Below are 14,160 nucleotides of genomic sequence, written 5' to 3' on the forward strand. Positions count from 1 at the left end.
TAATAAGTTATGCTAATGATCTCCTGCACCTCTTTTTCTATTTATTTATTTATTTTTGGGATTTCTATCCCGCCCTACCCAGTGGCTCAGGGCGGCTAACAACAAAGTTTAAAAATTTAAGACAATAAAAACAGTATTACAAATATAATAAAATCTGGTGCTTTATACAAATACACAGCAACCCACATTTGCAGCCAGTGTTCTTAATAGTGTGAGCGCCAGGAGTAGTATTTCCACAGCACAATCGGGCGACATCTACCCCCCCCCCAGGATACGGTAGATGAATGGTAACATCGTGGTGGTGGTATAGCGGCGGCGGCAGCTCCTACCCAAAGGACTGGTGGAAGAGCTCCGTCTTACAGGCCCTGCGGAACTGTATAAGGTCCCGCAGGGCCCTGAGCTCCTCTGGGAGTTCATTCCACCAGGCAGGAGCCGCCACCGAAAAAGCCCTAGATCTGGTGTGGGCCAACCTCACAGCTCGGGGGCCTGGAACTTCAAGGCGATGGAATTTCCCCGATCGCAGTGCTCTTGAGGGAACATACGGGAAGAGGCGGTCCCTTAGGTAAGCCGGACCCTGGCCATTCAGGGCTTTAAAGGTGAGCACCAGCACTTTGAAGCGAATCCGGTATGCTATTGGCAGCCAGTGCAGCGCTTGCAGCATTCTATGAAATGATCCCTGTGTACCTGAGTGAGGGAACTGAAAAAAGTCACTTCCTGCCCCACCCCCATCCAATGCTCCCTCTAAGCTGTGGAGTCCTGTGAGCAAAAGTTCTACTTTGTGAGCTACTGGCATTAAAGTTGTGAGCGAGTGATTTGGCTACTGCATAAATTAGTTTGCTCTGGAGCCATCCCTTCCCGAGCTAAGACAAAAATGTGTGAGCCGGAGGCTAAGAAACTGATCTAACTCACACTAACTCAGCATAGAGGGAACACGACCCCCATCCATGCTTCCCTCCCCCCCTCCTTTGGAAAAGTGACCTTGGATTTACACAAACTCATCTGTTGCGTCTGTTTCCCCATGTGGGAAAGGCACTAGGGGGTGATTAAAATGTGGAATTCCCTGCGAGAGGAGGTAATGATGGCCACAGGAATAAACAGCTTTAAAAGTGGATTAGATAGCTTCATGGAGGATGAGTCTATCAGTGGCAACTAGCCATGGTGACTGAGGGGAACCTCCGCTTTCAGAGGCCTCTGAAACCCAGAGCCAGGAGTCCAGATCAGAGGAAGGGCTCGAACTTTATGCCCTGTTGTTGGCCCTTCAGAGGAACTGGTCGGCCACAGTGTGAGACAGGATGCTGGACTAGAGGGACCACTGGTCTGACCCAGCAGGGCTCTTACTGATGTTCTTATGAAGGTCTCGACCTCTATGCCCTGTTGTTGGCAGTTCAGAGGAACTGGTCGGCCACTGTGGGAGACAGGATGCTGGCCTGGATGGACTGTTGGTTTCTCCAATAGGGCTCTTCTGATGTTTTTGTGTTCTTAACTGAACCACAGGCAGAGAGAAAGGAAACAAATACAGGAGAAAAGACTTGAAGGGGAAATGGCAGCAAACAAGGATCTTTGGCAAGATAAATGATCCATTGATGCCAAGGAAGGCGGGGAGAAGGGAGTGTTTGGTGCTAAAAGGAAACACATGCTTTATCTATGTTTGTAAGTTGCATTGAGCTGCATAAAGGAACAAAGGCAGCTAATAAATATGTCAAATTTAAAAAATGCACACTGGGTCACCACCTTGGTTCAGACATAACACAAAACCTTTTAATTATGGCTACTCTGACATGGACTTCTCCCCTAATTATTACCCAGGAATCTTATAGCACATTAGAGACTTACAACATTTTATTTCAGCATGACTCTGAGCCTTTGTGCATCAGAGCTCACTTCTTCAGATGCTGGGAAGTGTACATCCATTAGGCTTGACTTAAATACTCAGCAGATAAGTGGGGAGATGTGATCACGAGAAGATGGTGTAAAACAAGAGTCAACACAAAGAAAAATCATTTCACTTTGAGCAGATGTGAAACACTTCCAAAGTAGAATAAATGTCAAATTGAATGCAGGATGAAATTAGAGGGATCAATTAACAACTGTAAGTGGCTGGGCTATGTGGAATATTAATGCCTAAAGTAAGTTAGAAATCCAAGCTCTCTGTTAAACCCAGGGGGTGGTGGGGGTGGTGAGATGATTGTCTTGGACTTGCGAATGAGTTCTAATTCAGCCCTTTCATGTTGAATCCTGCTTGTAATATTTTGGAGGAGAACAATAACCTTTAAAATCAGCCAGGCGGTGTCTTATTTGTTTATTTAATACCCCACTCCCTCTATGCACAGGTGACTTGGGGCAGCTTACAGCATCTACAATACAATAAATATTTTAAAAGCAAAAGTATACATGTATGAAACAATAAAAACTGACTGAAACATTAACTTGACAAGCTAATGCAATCTTAGGATGCATTAACAGAAGCATTGTGTCCAGATCACAGGTGGTGGTAGTTCCGCTCTGTTCTGCTATGGTCAGGCCTCACCTGGAGTACTGTGTCCAGTTTTGGGCACCACAGTATAGGAAGGATGTTGACAAGCTCGAGCGTGTCCAGAAGAGGGCAACCAAGATGGTGAGAGGGTTGGAATCCAAGTCTTACAAGGAAAGGCTGAAAGAGTTGGGTATGTTTAGCCTGGGAAAGAGAAGGCTCAGAGGGGACATGATTGCAGTCTTCAAGTATTTGAAGGGCTGCCATGTAGAAGAGGGAGCAGTTATATTCTCTCTTGCTCCAGATTGCAAGACTAGATCTAATGGGTGGAAATTACAAGGGAGTCGTTACAGGCTAAATATCAGGAGAAACTTCCTAACCGTAAGAGTGGTTGAGCAGTGGAACAGTCTGCCTCGAGAGGTGGTGGATGCTCCGCTGGACGTTTTCAAGCGGAGGCTGGACAACCATCTTTTGGGTATGTTGTAGGTATGTAGGGCTATCTTTCAGCTATGCTCCTGCAGAGGGCAGGGGATTGGACTAGATGACCTGCAAGGTCCCTTCCAACTCTAACATTCTATGATTCTAAACCAATCTGAAAAGATTAAAGCAACTGGCCAGCTTCCCAGTTCCTAATGCTACCCAGAAGACCCCCGAAACAAAGCATCTTTGCATGCCGTACAGCATGCTGGGAGGTCCTGTAGGGCATGAACTTCTCTGGGAAACTTCCCCTACTGGGAGGGGCAGTGGCTCAATGGTAGAGACTCTGCTTCACATGCAGAAGGTCCCCAGGTTCAATCCCCTGCATCTCCAGTTAAAAGGATCATGTAGTAGGTGGTGTGAAAGACTGCCTGAGACCCTGGTGAGCCACTGTCAGTCTGAGTAGACAATACTGGCCTTGATGGACCAAGGGGTCTGATTCACCTTCAGGCAGCTTCATTTTGATTTTTAATCTGAGAGATGTATCCATTTTTTTCTTTTTCCAGGCCCCGCCTATCTTGTTTGTCCAACATAGAGCATAGTGTCCACTAATTATTTCTAGCTAAACTCCCTCAAGCTTAGGATCTAAAACCACAGTAAATCTGGCGCATTACTGCAGGTAGAATTAGCTATGGTTTCATTATCCTGGCATAACCTTGGTATGATCCTTGGCACCGGCTACACACAATTCCCGAAGACAGAGATGGCAGGCCAAAGCAAAGGTGGTCAAACTAGCCCCGGTCAAGGTAAACAGGGCTATCATTGATCATCTGCGAGGAGGAGGAGATTGGATTTATACCCCACCTTTCACTACCCGAAGGAGTCTCAGAGCGCTTTACAATCTCCTTCCCTTCCTCTCCCCACAACAGACACCCTGTGAGGCAGGTGGGGCTAAGAGAGCTCTTTCAAGAAGTGCTCTGGAGAGAAGAACTCTGAGAGAACTTGTGACTTACCCAAAGTCACACCAGCAGCTGTATGTGGTGGAGTGGGGAATCAAACCCAGTTCTCCCAGATTAAAGTCTGCACTCCTAACCACTACACTAAACTGGCTCTGGTTTTATAAGTTAACCAAAGAAGAAAATAAAGGGTGGTTTGATGGTATGTGTGAACAGAACAGTCCAGGGAGGTTTTTCTGTAATCATGGAGCTGCTACTGAAAAGGGCATCTCTGGTGTACACACCAAATGAATTAGGGGGGTTTACCCCCAAATCTCCAGAAATTTCCCAACTTGGAAATCGAGGGGGGGGGGGCAGAGGGAATTTGGTAACCGTAAGGGGCATCAAGCCAGAGAAAGATAAAGGTGCCATCTTGCAGGGTAAGGAGGAACGGGGCACAGATCAGCCTTTTCATTTGTTTCTGTTTACACAATTTATACCCCGCCGTTCTGCCCTCCTCAGGGCCAGGAGGCGGCTAACGGACTGAAAACATTACGTGATTTACACACCTCTTGAAAACCGTTAACACCAAATCAAAACACAGCATTAAAACAATTGAAACCAAAGCCAAAAGACACCTAAAAGGTAAAGGTTCCCTTGCTCGAAAGCCAGTCGAGTCCGACTCTAGGGTTGCGGTGCTCATCTCCGTTTCAAAGCCGAAGAGCCAGCGCTGCCCGAAGGCACCTACAAAAACATAAAAACATCTAGAACAAAGTTCGAGTCCAGTGGCACCTTGAAGACCAATAAAGTTTTATTCAAGGTATATGCTTTTGTGCGCACGCACACTTCTTCAGATACACTGAAACAGAATTCCCTCAACCATTACCTATAGGGGGTTGTCAGGAAGGGCCAGTTAGAGAAAAGGTGCACAAGTACTGGATGATTATAAGGAAGCTTCACTGCGGGTACACCAGATAAAACAAAAACATATGAAACCATTGGAGGAAGACAGCAATAGAAGGAAACAAATGAGAATCTGTGGGGGGACACCCAGTGCAGGGTAGGGGGTTAGAATGACAGACTAAGGTCAGAGAGATCCAGTTCTGAATCCCGGTTGTGCTACAGAACGCAGCTGTCTGGCTAGGCACACAATCTCAGCCACACCTACCTTGCAGGGTTGTTGTGAGCTTAAAGCGGAAAGAAGAATGTAAGCCTGTCTGGAGATGGGGGTGGAGGATAGAAAGGGTGGGGTAAGGTGGGGAGGGCCCTCAGTGGGGCATAATGCCATGGAGTCCATCCTCCAGGGAAGACGTTTTCTCTTGGGGAAATGATCTCTGTACTATGGAGGTGGATTATCCCAGAAGATCTCCCGGCCCCATCAGGAGGATGGCAACCTTAGCCGAGCTGCTCATTCATATATTCAAACTACCTTTAAATATTGTGAGCAGTGGGGGGTGCCAGGTCTCCCTTGGCCACTGGCGGGGGATGGGGGAGAGGGGTTGCCATATCCAGGCTGGGAAACTCCTGGAGCTTTGGGGATGGAGCCTGGGGAGGACCGGGACCTCAGTGGGGTACAATGCCTCAGAGCCCACCCTCCAAAACATCCATTTTCCCCATGGCAACGGATCTCTGTAGTCTGCAGATGAACTGCAAATCTGGGGGATCCCCAGGTCCTGCCAGGAGGCTGGCATCCCACAGGCCTGGGCATCTAATGCTAGACAGTCCGCCCTCCATCCGAGCCACTTTCTCCAGGGGAATTAATTTTTGTGGTCTGGAAGATCAGCTGAATGCCAAGAGATCCCCAGCTTGGCAGCCGTCAAACAAGCAGGGAAAGCCACGTGGGAGGAAGCCTGCCGGCCCTTCCCCAGGGTCTCCCGTTGCTCCCCAGTCCAAGCCTTGGAGGAAGGATTGCAGGGGGAAGTTCACTCGAAGGGTTAAAGGGAAGAAGTCCCCATTCCTAGAGGGGCAAAAGTCGCCTTGCAGTGGCACCACCCCAGTGGCCCAGTGACGTCACCAGTGTGGTTACCGGGGTGGGGGGGCGACGACGAGGCAGCCCGGGAGCTGGTGCAGAATTTCTGAAAAGGCAAATAATAGAGAAGCCATCAAGTAATACTCCGCTTGCAGGATTCCCCCTTGGACGCTGGAGGGCCTCCCCCCCACCCCAAACTCCTGTCAGCCTACCGAGTGGGTTCTGCTGCAGACCAACCCGGCTGCCCTCTGCACATGGGCAGAGTTGCCTGTGCAGGAGGTCCCAGCTCCGGCCCCTGACTCCACAGAGGGATCTGGCAGAGGGGGAGGAGGAAGAGGACAATCCAGGGGTCGGGTCCCGGGGAAGGCTCTTTGGACAGGGAGGGAGGATGAGGGGAGAGCCGGACTCAGCTGTCCCTGGATCAGGAAAGGCTCTCAATGCCGCCGGGGCCGGGAGCAGAAGGGAGCTGTGGGGAGGAACCCTGCAGAAGAGCCTGGGGGACAGCGTCCTCCCTCCAGATGTGCAGCGCCAGCTGTTCAGGCAGTCCGGCTACCAGGAGGCGGAGGGGCCGCGGGAGGTCTGCAGCCGACTCCACCGTCTTTGCCGCCAGTGGCTGAAGCCAGAGAGGCGCAGCAAGAGGGAGATGCTGGACCTGGTGGTCCTGGAGCAGTTCCTGGCCGTCCTGCCCCCGGAGATGGAGAGCTGGGTGAGGGAGTGCGGGCCGGAGACCAGTTCCCAGGCGGTGGCCCTGGCAGAAGGCTTCCTCCTCAGCCAAGCAGAGGACAGGAACCAGGACCTGCAGGTGAGAGAGGGCACATGATATGGCCAAAGATATACCCTCCAAACACACGTGGATCTTGTCTCACTAATGTTTTAGATTTCTTTGTGGGGGGTGAAAAAACAGGTGGGCAAGGGTAACCCAGTAGATGTTGCTAGGACTAATCCTCTCGTAGATTAGAAATTGGTTAATTAACAGTAAACAGAGAGTGAATATAATTGGGCTGTTTTCACAATGGAAGGTAGTAGGCAGTGGGATTACTGCAGGGCTCAGTTCTAGGCTTTTTGAGTTCTTTATTAATGATTTGGAGTTGGGAGTAAGCAGTGAAGTGGGTAAGGTTGCAGATGACACAAGGTTATTCAAGGTGGTGAGAACCAGGGAGGACTGCGAGACGCTCCAGAGGGATCTGTCGAGGCTGGGCAACTGGGCCTCAAGGTGGCAAATGAGGTTCAGTGAGGGCAAGTGCAAGGTGATGCACATTGGAGCAAGAAATCCTGACTATAAACATAGGTGGTTGGGGTCTGATCTGGCGGTAACTGACCAGGAGAGAGACCTTGGACTCATAATAGGTAACTCACTGAAGATGTCGACTTAGTCTGCGGCTGAAATAAAAAAGGCAAATGCTGTGCTGGGGATTATTAGGAAGGGAACTGAAAACAAACCAGCCAGTATCATAATGCCCCTATATAAATCTATGGTGGGGCCTCATTTGCAATACTGTGTAGAGTTCTGGTCACCACATCTCAAAATTTATAGTATTGGGGAAAAGTTCAGAAAAGGGCAACTGAAATTATTAAGGGGGTGGAATACCTTCCGTATGAAAAAAGGTTAAAGAGGTTAAGGCTCCTTAGCTTGGAGAAACGACAACTGAGGGGTGACACGATAGAGGTTCACAAAGTTATGCATAGAACAGAGGAGGTAGAGAAAGAAATACTTTTCTCCGTTTCTCACAATACAGGAACTTGTGGGCACTGCATTAAATTAAGGAGTAGTAGGGTTAGCAGAAAAAAGGAAGTGCTTCTTCAGCCAAAGAGTAAATAACACATGGGATTCACTATCACAAGAAGTGAAGGCAGCTACCACTATAGACCGCTTCAAGAGGGGATTGGATAAACATCTGGAGCAGAGGTCCATCAGTGGCTATTAGCCACAAGGTATAGATGGAACGTTGTGTCTGGGGCAGTGATGCTCTGTCTTCTTGGTGCTGGGGGGGGGCAACAGTGGGAGGGCTTCTAGAGTTGTGGCCCTGTCGCTTGACCTCCTGATGGCACCTGGGCTTTGGCCAGTGTGTGACACAGAGTGTTGGGCTGGATGAGCCATTGGCCTGATTCAACGTGGGTTCTCTTATCTTCTTGTGTACCTCAACTTTTTGGAGACTCTCTCCCCAGTCTGTTTCCTGTTCCTTGTCTCATCTGTCTCCTCTTTCTGGGGTCCCCACTTCTGTTTCAGATGCAGGAGGAGACCATGCAGGAGCGTTACCCTGGAGCAGCCTTTCCAGGTAAGGTCTAAAGGGATGTCTCTCCCAGTGGGTGTCCTCCTTGAGTGTAGGTGGGCTGCTTTTATATCCCCCTCCCCCCCTGCTGTGTGGGAAAGATATTCCCCTCCAGCGTCTCAATTCAAAATAGTTCTTGTTAGTACAAGGAATTCTGTTTCCGAACCAGCATCTTGAGTTATTCCCATAAACCAATATTACGATATACACAGGGTATATTTCTCCCAATGCTCAAAGAACAGAAATAGAAGGAATGTCTTCCAAGTACTGATTTATTCTTCACAGGTGGTGCCATGAAACTGGCAAAATATAATTCACCATCTCTTTGTGACAAATCATCTACTGTGAAGCCAGACCAGGTAAGTGTGGAACTCCAGATCCCACCTCTAGGCAGCTCCCTCCACCTCTCCCTCGCCTTGAGAGGTTATTCCTCTTTCTTTTCACTGCGGTCCTGCTCCCTCCATAGAAAAGGAAGGTGCCTCATAAATGTTTGGATGCTCCAGCATATAACCACAATCCTTTTCTTTCTTTTTTTCATAAATATTTTTATTGAGTTTTCACTGTAATGCACAAACCTATAACATATCTTAGATAAACAATCCATCCAATTAACACCCTATACAACAAAAAATCTTCTCAACAGCAACAAGTCAAACAAGCATAATTACATTTTTCTCCTAGTTCATCACTAAACAGAGTAATTATCGAGTACATACTTCCATTAGTAATTATCTTTAAGATTCTCATAATCAACATTGTTCTCTTGAAACAAATGCTGGGGAAAAATTCCTACTTACTCCAATATACAATAGATTTCATGTTTCTACGATAATAAACACAAGTCATAGGTTTTGAGTCTTTATGTTATTTTGATTTCATATTATTTTTATTTTATTTTTTAATTATTATTATTTCAATATTTTCATTGTCTACCTCCCAACTGTTCAAGTCAGGGTTGTCCTTTAATGAATTTAGTAACCTCTCCCGGAAGCTGGGAGACCCCAAACGGAGCTGAAAGGAGTCGGGCGTCTCAGAGTGTTCCGAGCCCCACCCTTCACCGTGCCGACCCAATCACAATCCTTTTCGATTGACCTGAGAAGGAAAGAGATGCCACAGTAGCATGAGGGGAGAGGGCTTTCATTTTTGTCTCTTTTCAGGGTCTGGTGACTTTGGAGGAGGTGTCTGTTCATTTCACGGAGGAGGAGTGGGCTCTGCTGGATCCGGACCAAAGAATCCTTCACAAGGAAGTCATGGAGGACCATCGTCAGGTTGTGGCCTCTCTGGGTGAGGCTCCCCTGTCCCTTTGGTTCACAGGTGCTGAAGGGAGAAATGGGTCCTTCTGAGGAGGACGGTCGTAGGGCTCTTCTCATGGGGACTGTAATAAGGGGAGGGGAGGGGATCAGGTCCACACACAGGCAAAGGGGAGACTTCTGCATGCCTAGTGGACTTCTCAAATGTTAGTTTGTAATGGAACAAGAGAGTTCGTAAACGAAAAAGACTAGTCCCCTGAAGGTCCTTTGAGGACTAAGCAGGTGAACGGCCATGGAAGGACAAGGGTCAGACTGCCACAAGGGAAGCTTTTCAACTGGGCCTCCTCATGAGCTGTTCTGAGCTCCTTCAAGGGAGGGTGAGATAAAAAAATCACCAATGTAGACAGCGGAATGGAATCGGAAACTTTTAAGAAGCAAGTTAGGCATTCTTAGTAAGAGTTCAGCATTCTGAGGATCCATCGCCACCTTATCCTGTCCTGGTAGGACTGTGGTGTCTCTTCAAAGGGAGAGGAGCCCTTAGACAGCGGCCCTTTGTCGGAGACACGTTAGATGGTGTCAGTCTGGGATGCTGGATCTTGGGTGTCTTTGAAGGGGGCTAAGATCCTGTGTCCTGGTGGCTCTGCCTGGGCTAAGGCTTCCCTTCGCTGTGCGGAAGTTCTCTTCTTCTCCACGTTGGGCCACTAGATCCTTCTGGATCCGAGCAGTAGCACCCTCCCCTCCCATTACCTACATGTCTCAGGAGTTTACAAATTTGGCATTTCTTCTTTTTGCAATGAATAGGGGCTGGGGTTCGTATAGCTCAGTTTAAAATCTGAATGTTTCTTAGAGTGGGATTGTGTGGAAATAACCGGTCTGTTTCTTTTCCCCAAAGAAACACTTCTTCTTCTCCAATCTGATTCCCTATCCACAGTGGAAGAAGCAGGAGATCTGCTTTTCCAAGACCCAGAAGAAAGAACGAGATCAGCAGGTATCTGCTTCCTTTTGTCTTGGAAGAGGGCAGGACTTCTCGTGGGATTATTTTACCTAGTGGAGAACAGAGTGATTTCTCAAGAGGAAACAGCCAGAGATTGTTTATGAAAGTGTTCTCAAATGGGAAAGAGAAGCTTAAAATGGGGACAAAGTAGTGCTCTGGTGGGAAAGCTCTATGGGGAGCAAAAAGGGAAAACTTTCCTATGGAATGAGTGGGAAAGGGAGTGATTCCTGGCAGAGAAATGCAGTTGTGTAGGAGCCAGTGATCACAGTACTTGGCAGAGGGATTGCAGAGCTGTCAAAAAGGAGCCGGAGCTTTCGATACACGCTTACGCGCATGGGTGAAAAACAAACCAAAAAAGGATGCCGCCCGATCACCCGCTCCGTGGTTATCACGCAGCAATAATCTGAACGGTCAACCATGGGGTGAGCCTGCGGAGCAGTAGGTGAAGAGTCGATGTTTAGACAAAATTCTCCAGCACAAAAAAAATAAGGATCAAATAGACCGCGCTAAGCCTGTCGTCTGTCCACACCTTTAGATCAATAACATCTCTTGTGACAGGTATCAGAAGAAGCGAGCAGTGACTCACGAAAGGTCATCCCCTGCCACGTATTTCGTGAGTCTTTAAGGTGCTCCTGGGCTCTTGCTGTTTCTTGCTGCTGCAGACGGAATAGCATGGCTCCCCATTGTGAGCTCTCTCTTCTGACAGGCAGTGGTGCTTCAGAGAAGAGGGGGCTGGATCTGGGATGTGATGAGTATAGGGTGGGTGATTTGCTGGGGGGGGGCAGCTGGTCTTTCCTTTATTTGTCGTTTTCTGTTCATTCTCCCTGGTTATCCTGCTCCTCTTTTAAGGAATGGAAGCCGCATTTCCGAGGCCATTCCATTTACCTGCTCAACAAACCTGTGATGTGGAAAACGCAGGGAACGAGTGATTGGCCCAAGACCATTCCAGTGCACTATGCAAGTGGGGAGCTCACCTTGGTCTCCATAGCTCAGGTGTAAAATCCTGCTCTACTCTGGCTGTCCAGCAATAGATGCTCTGTAATGTGTTCGAATCCAGGAAGAGATTTGCCAAAGGTCCCTCTGGTCCCGCCTACCATTTCCCAGAGTTGCCCAGCTGGCAACCAGCCTTCAGAGAGATACCTTCTCACACATGGAGGTTCCACTGAGTCTCCTTGCCCTTGATGGAACTACCCTCCAAAGGAGAATCAGAAGCTGATTAATAATGTGGCAAGATTTCTATCTGTGTTCAGTCATTTCTTCCGTCGTTATCAAGAGCAGACAATTTATTTATTTCCTTGATAGTGTTCTCTCTTTATTGCAGAGGTCGATGGTCCCCAGAACAAGTCCAAGGGAGAACCACAACAGTTCCTGATGGAAAAGAAACAACAGAGAAGAAACACGGAAACAAAATGGAAGAGGAGAAATGAATCCTCTTCTTCTCAAGGTGCTGAATCCCAGTTCTCTAATACGCACTGGGGAATCGACACAGGAGAGAAAACATATAACTGCTTGGAGTGTGGAAAGAGCTTTCCTGGGAAGGGAAGCATTACTGGCCATCAACTAATCCACACCGGGGAGAAACCATATAAATGCTTGGAGTGTGGAAAGAGCTTTCCTTTGAAGGGACACCTTACTGACCAACAACAAATCCACACAGGGGAGAAACCTTATAAATGCTTGGACTGTGGAAAAAGCTTTGCTTGGAGTTCACACCTTACTTCTCATCAAAGAATCCACACAGGGGAGAAACCATATAAATGCTTGGAGTGTGGAAAGAGCTTTGCTTGGAAGGGGAACCTTACTGGCCATCAGCGAATCCATACAGGGGAGAAACCATATAAATGCTTGGAATGTGGAAAGAGCTTTGTTCAAAGCACTCAACTTAATTCCCATCGACAAATCCACACAGGGGAGAAACCATATAAATGTTTACAGTGTGGAAAGAGCTTTCGTCGGAGTGACAGCCTTACTCTCCATCAACGAATCCACACAGGGAACAAGCCATTTAAATGTTTGGACTGTGGAAAGAGCTTTGTTCAGAGTGCCAACCTTACTGCCCATAGACGAATGCACACAGGGGAGAAACCATATAAATGCTCAGACTGTGGAAAGAGCTTTGCTCGGAGTAAATATGTTACTGCCCATCGACGAACCCACACAGGGGAGAAACCTTATGAATGCTTTGCATGTGGAAAGAGTTTTGCTTGTAAGAGACCCTTTAATGGCCATCAACGAATCCACACTGGGGAGAAACCATATAAATGCTTGGAGTGTGATAAGAGCTTTGCTCGACGTAAAGACCTTACTACCCATCAACAAATCCACACAGTAGGGAAACAATATAAATGCTAGGAGTGTGGAAAGCACTTTGTTCACAGGGCCAATCTTTACTGCCCATTGGCATATGCATACAGCGGAGAATCCATATAAATGCTTAGAGGATGGTAAGAGTTTTGCTCGGAATGACACGCTTACTGCTCATTGATGAATCCATACAGGAGAGAAACCATATAAATGCTAGGAGTGTCGAATGAGATTTAACTGGAAGGGAGACATTGCTGGCTATCAATGCATCTGCACAGGAAAGGCACATAAATGTGTGGAATGTGGAAAGAGCTTTGGTTAAAATTGCACCCTTGCTAATCTTTCACGTATACACTAGGGAGAAGTCATATAAATGCTTGGAGTGTGTAAGAGCGTTTGTTTAGAAGGAACATTTTGTGGAGAAAAGAAAGAAAGAATCCACACAATGGAAATGATATAAGTGCTTGGTGTGTGGAAAGAGCTTTGCTCAGTTGCACCCTTAATAGTCATAGATGAATCCACATGGGAGAAACCATATCAGTGCTTGGTTTGTAGAATGTGCTTTACTGTGAACTCAACCCTTAGTTCCTGTCAGAGAAACCATACAGGGGAGAAATAGATTCTCTGAGTGTAGAAAGACTTGTAGTTGCAGCAAAGATTTAATACTGGGGAGAAACCATGTAAATGCTGTGTGATATCAGCTTCTGCAATTATTATGCCTTGGTTACAGTCAGAGAACCCACCTGGGAGAAACTGTATGAGTTCTTGGAGTGTGGAAAGTCTTCAGTTGGAATTATTCCCTGGTTTTGCATAACATAGTCTACACCGGGGGGAAAGCTGCATATCCCTCTCTTTAAAAAAACAAAGGGTGTTTAAGAACCTTCTTCAGTTATTGGAGCAAGTGTGGTTTAGTGAGTGTCTGTCTAGGAGGCCCAGTTTCCAATCCTCCTTTTGTCTTGCCTTAGGCCAGACACATTCTCAGCCTAACCTTCCTCACAGGGTTGTGCAGAAGAAACAGAGTTTTTTTTCCTCCAGGGGAACTGATCCCTGTAGCATGGAGAAAAGCTATTCCAGGAGCCCTCCAGACCCCACCAGGAGGATGGTAACCCTAGGCAGAGCTGCTCATTCAGTACTCAAACTAGCATTAAGTATTGGGAGCCAGCACACTTCTAGTCTTCCACCTATAACTTCCCTTGGAGTTGCCACCACAAGTGAGTACTTCAGAGGGCAGCTGGCCAGTATTTCAATTTTGTGTGCCCGGTTCAAGACCCGGGTGCCGCAAGACAGGGTGAGCTCCTGTCTCTAGTTCCAGCTCCTGCCAACCTAGCAGTTCGAAAGCAAGAAATTGCAAGTAGATAAATAGGTACCGCTTTGGTGGGAAGGTAACAGCGTTCCGTGCGCCTTGGTGTTTAGTCATGCCGGCCACATGACCACGGAAACGTCTTCGGACAGCGCTGGCTCTTCGGCTTTGAAACGGAGATGAGCACTGCAACCCTAGAGTCGGACTCGACTGGCTTTCGAGCAAGGGAACCTTTACCTTTAAGGGAGTCA

General features: G+C 47.6%; 1 pseudogene; it reads left to right on the forward strand.

Annotated features, from left to right (window-relative positions):
• The first annotated feature begins 6,179 nt into the window (after positions 1-6,179).
• On the forward strand, positions 6,180-12,768 carry LOC107122594 (annotated as a pseudogene).
• Positions 12,769-14,160: the final 1,392 nt, after the last annotated feature.

Source organism: Gekko japonicus, unplaced genomic scaffold (genome assembly GCF_001447785.1).
Source record: "Gekko japonicus isolate JY-2015 unplaced genomic scaffold, Gekko_japonicus_V1.1 scaffold1563, whole genome shotgun sequence".
Taxonomy (NCBI): domain Eukaryota; kingdom Metazoa; phylum Chordata; class Lepidosauria; order Squamata; family Gekkonidae; genus Gekko; species Gekko japonicus.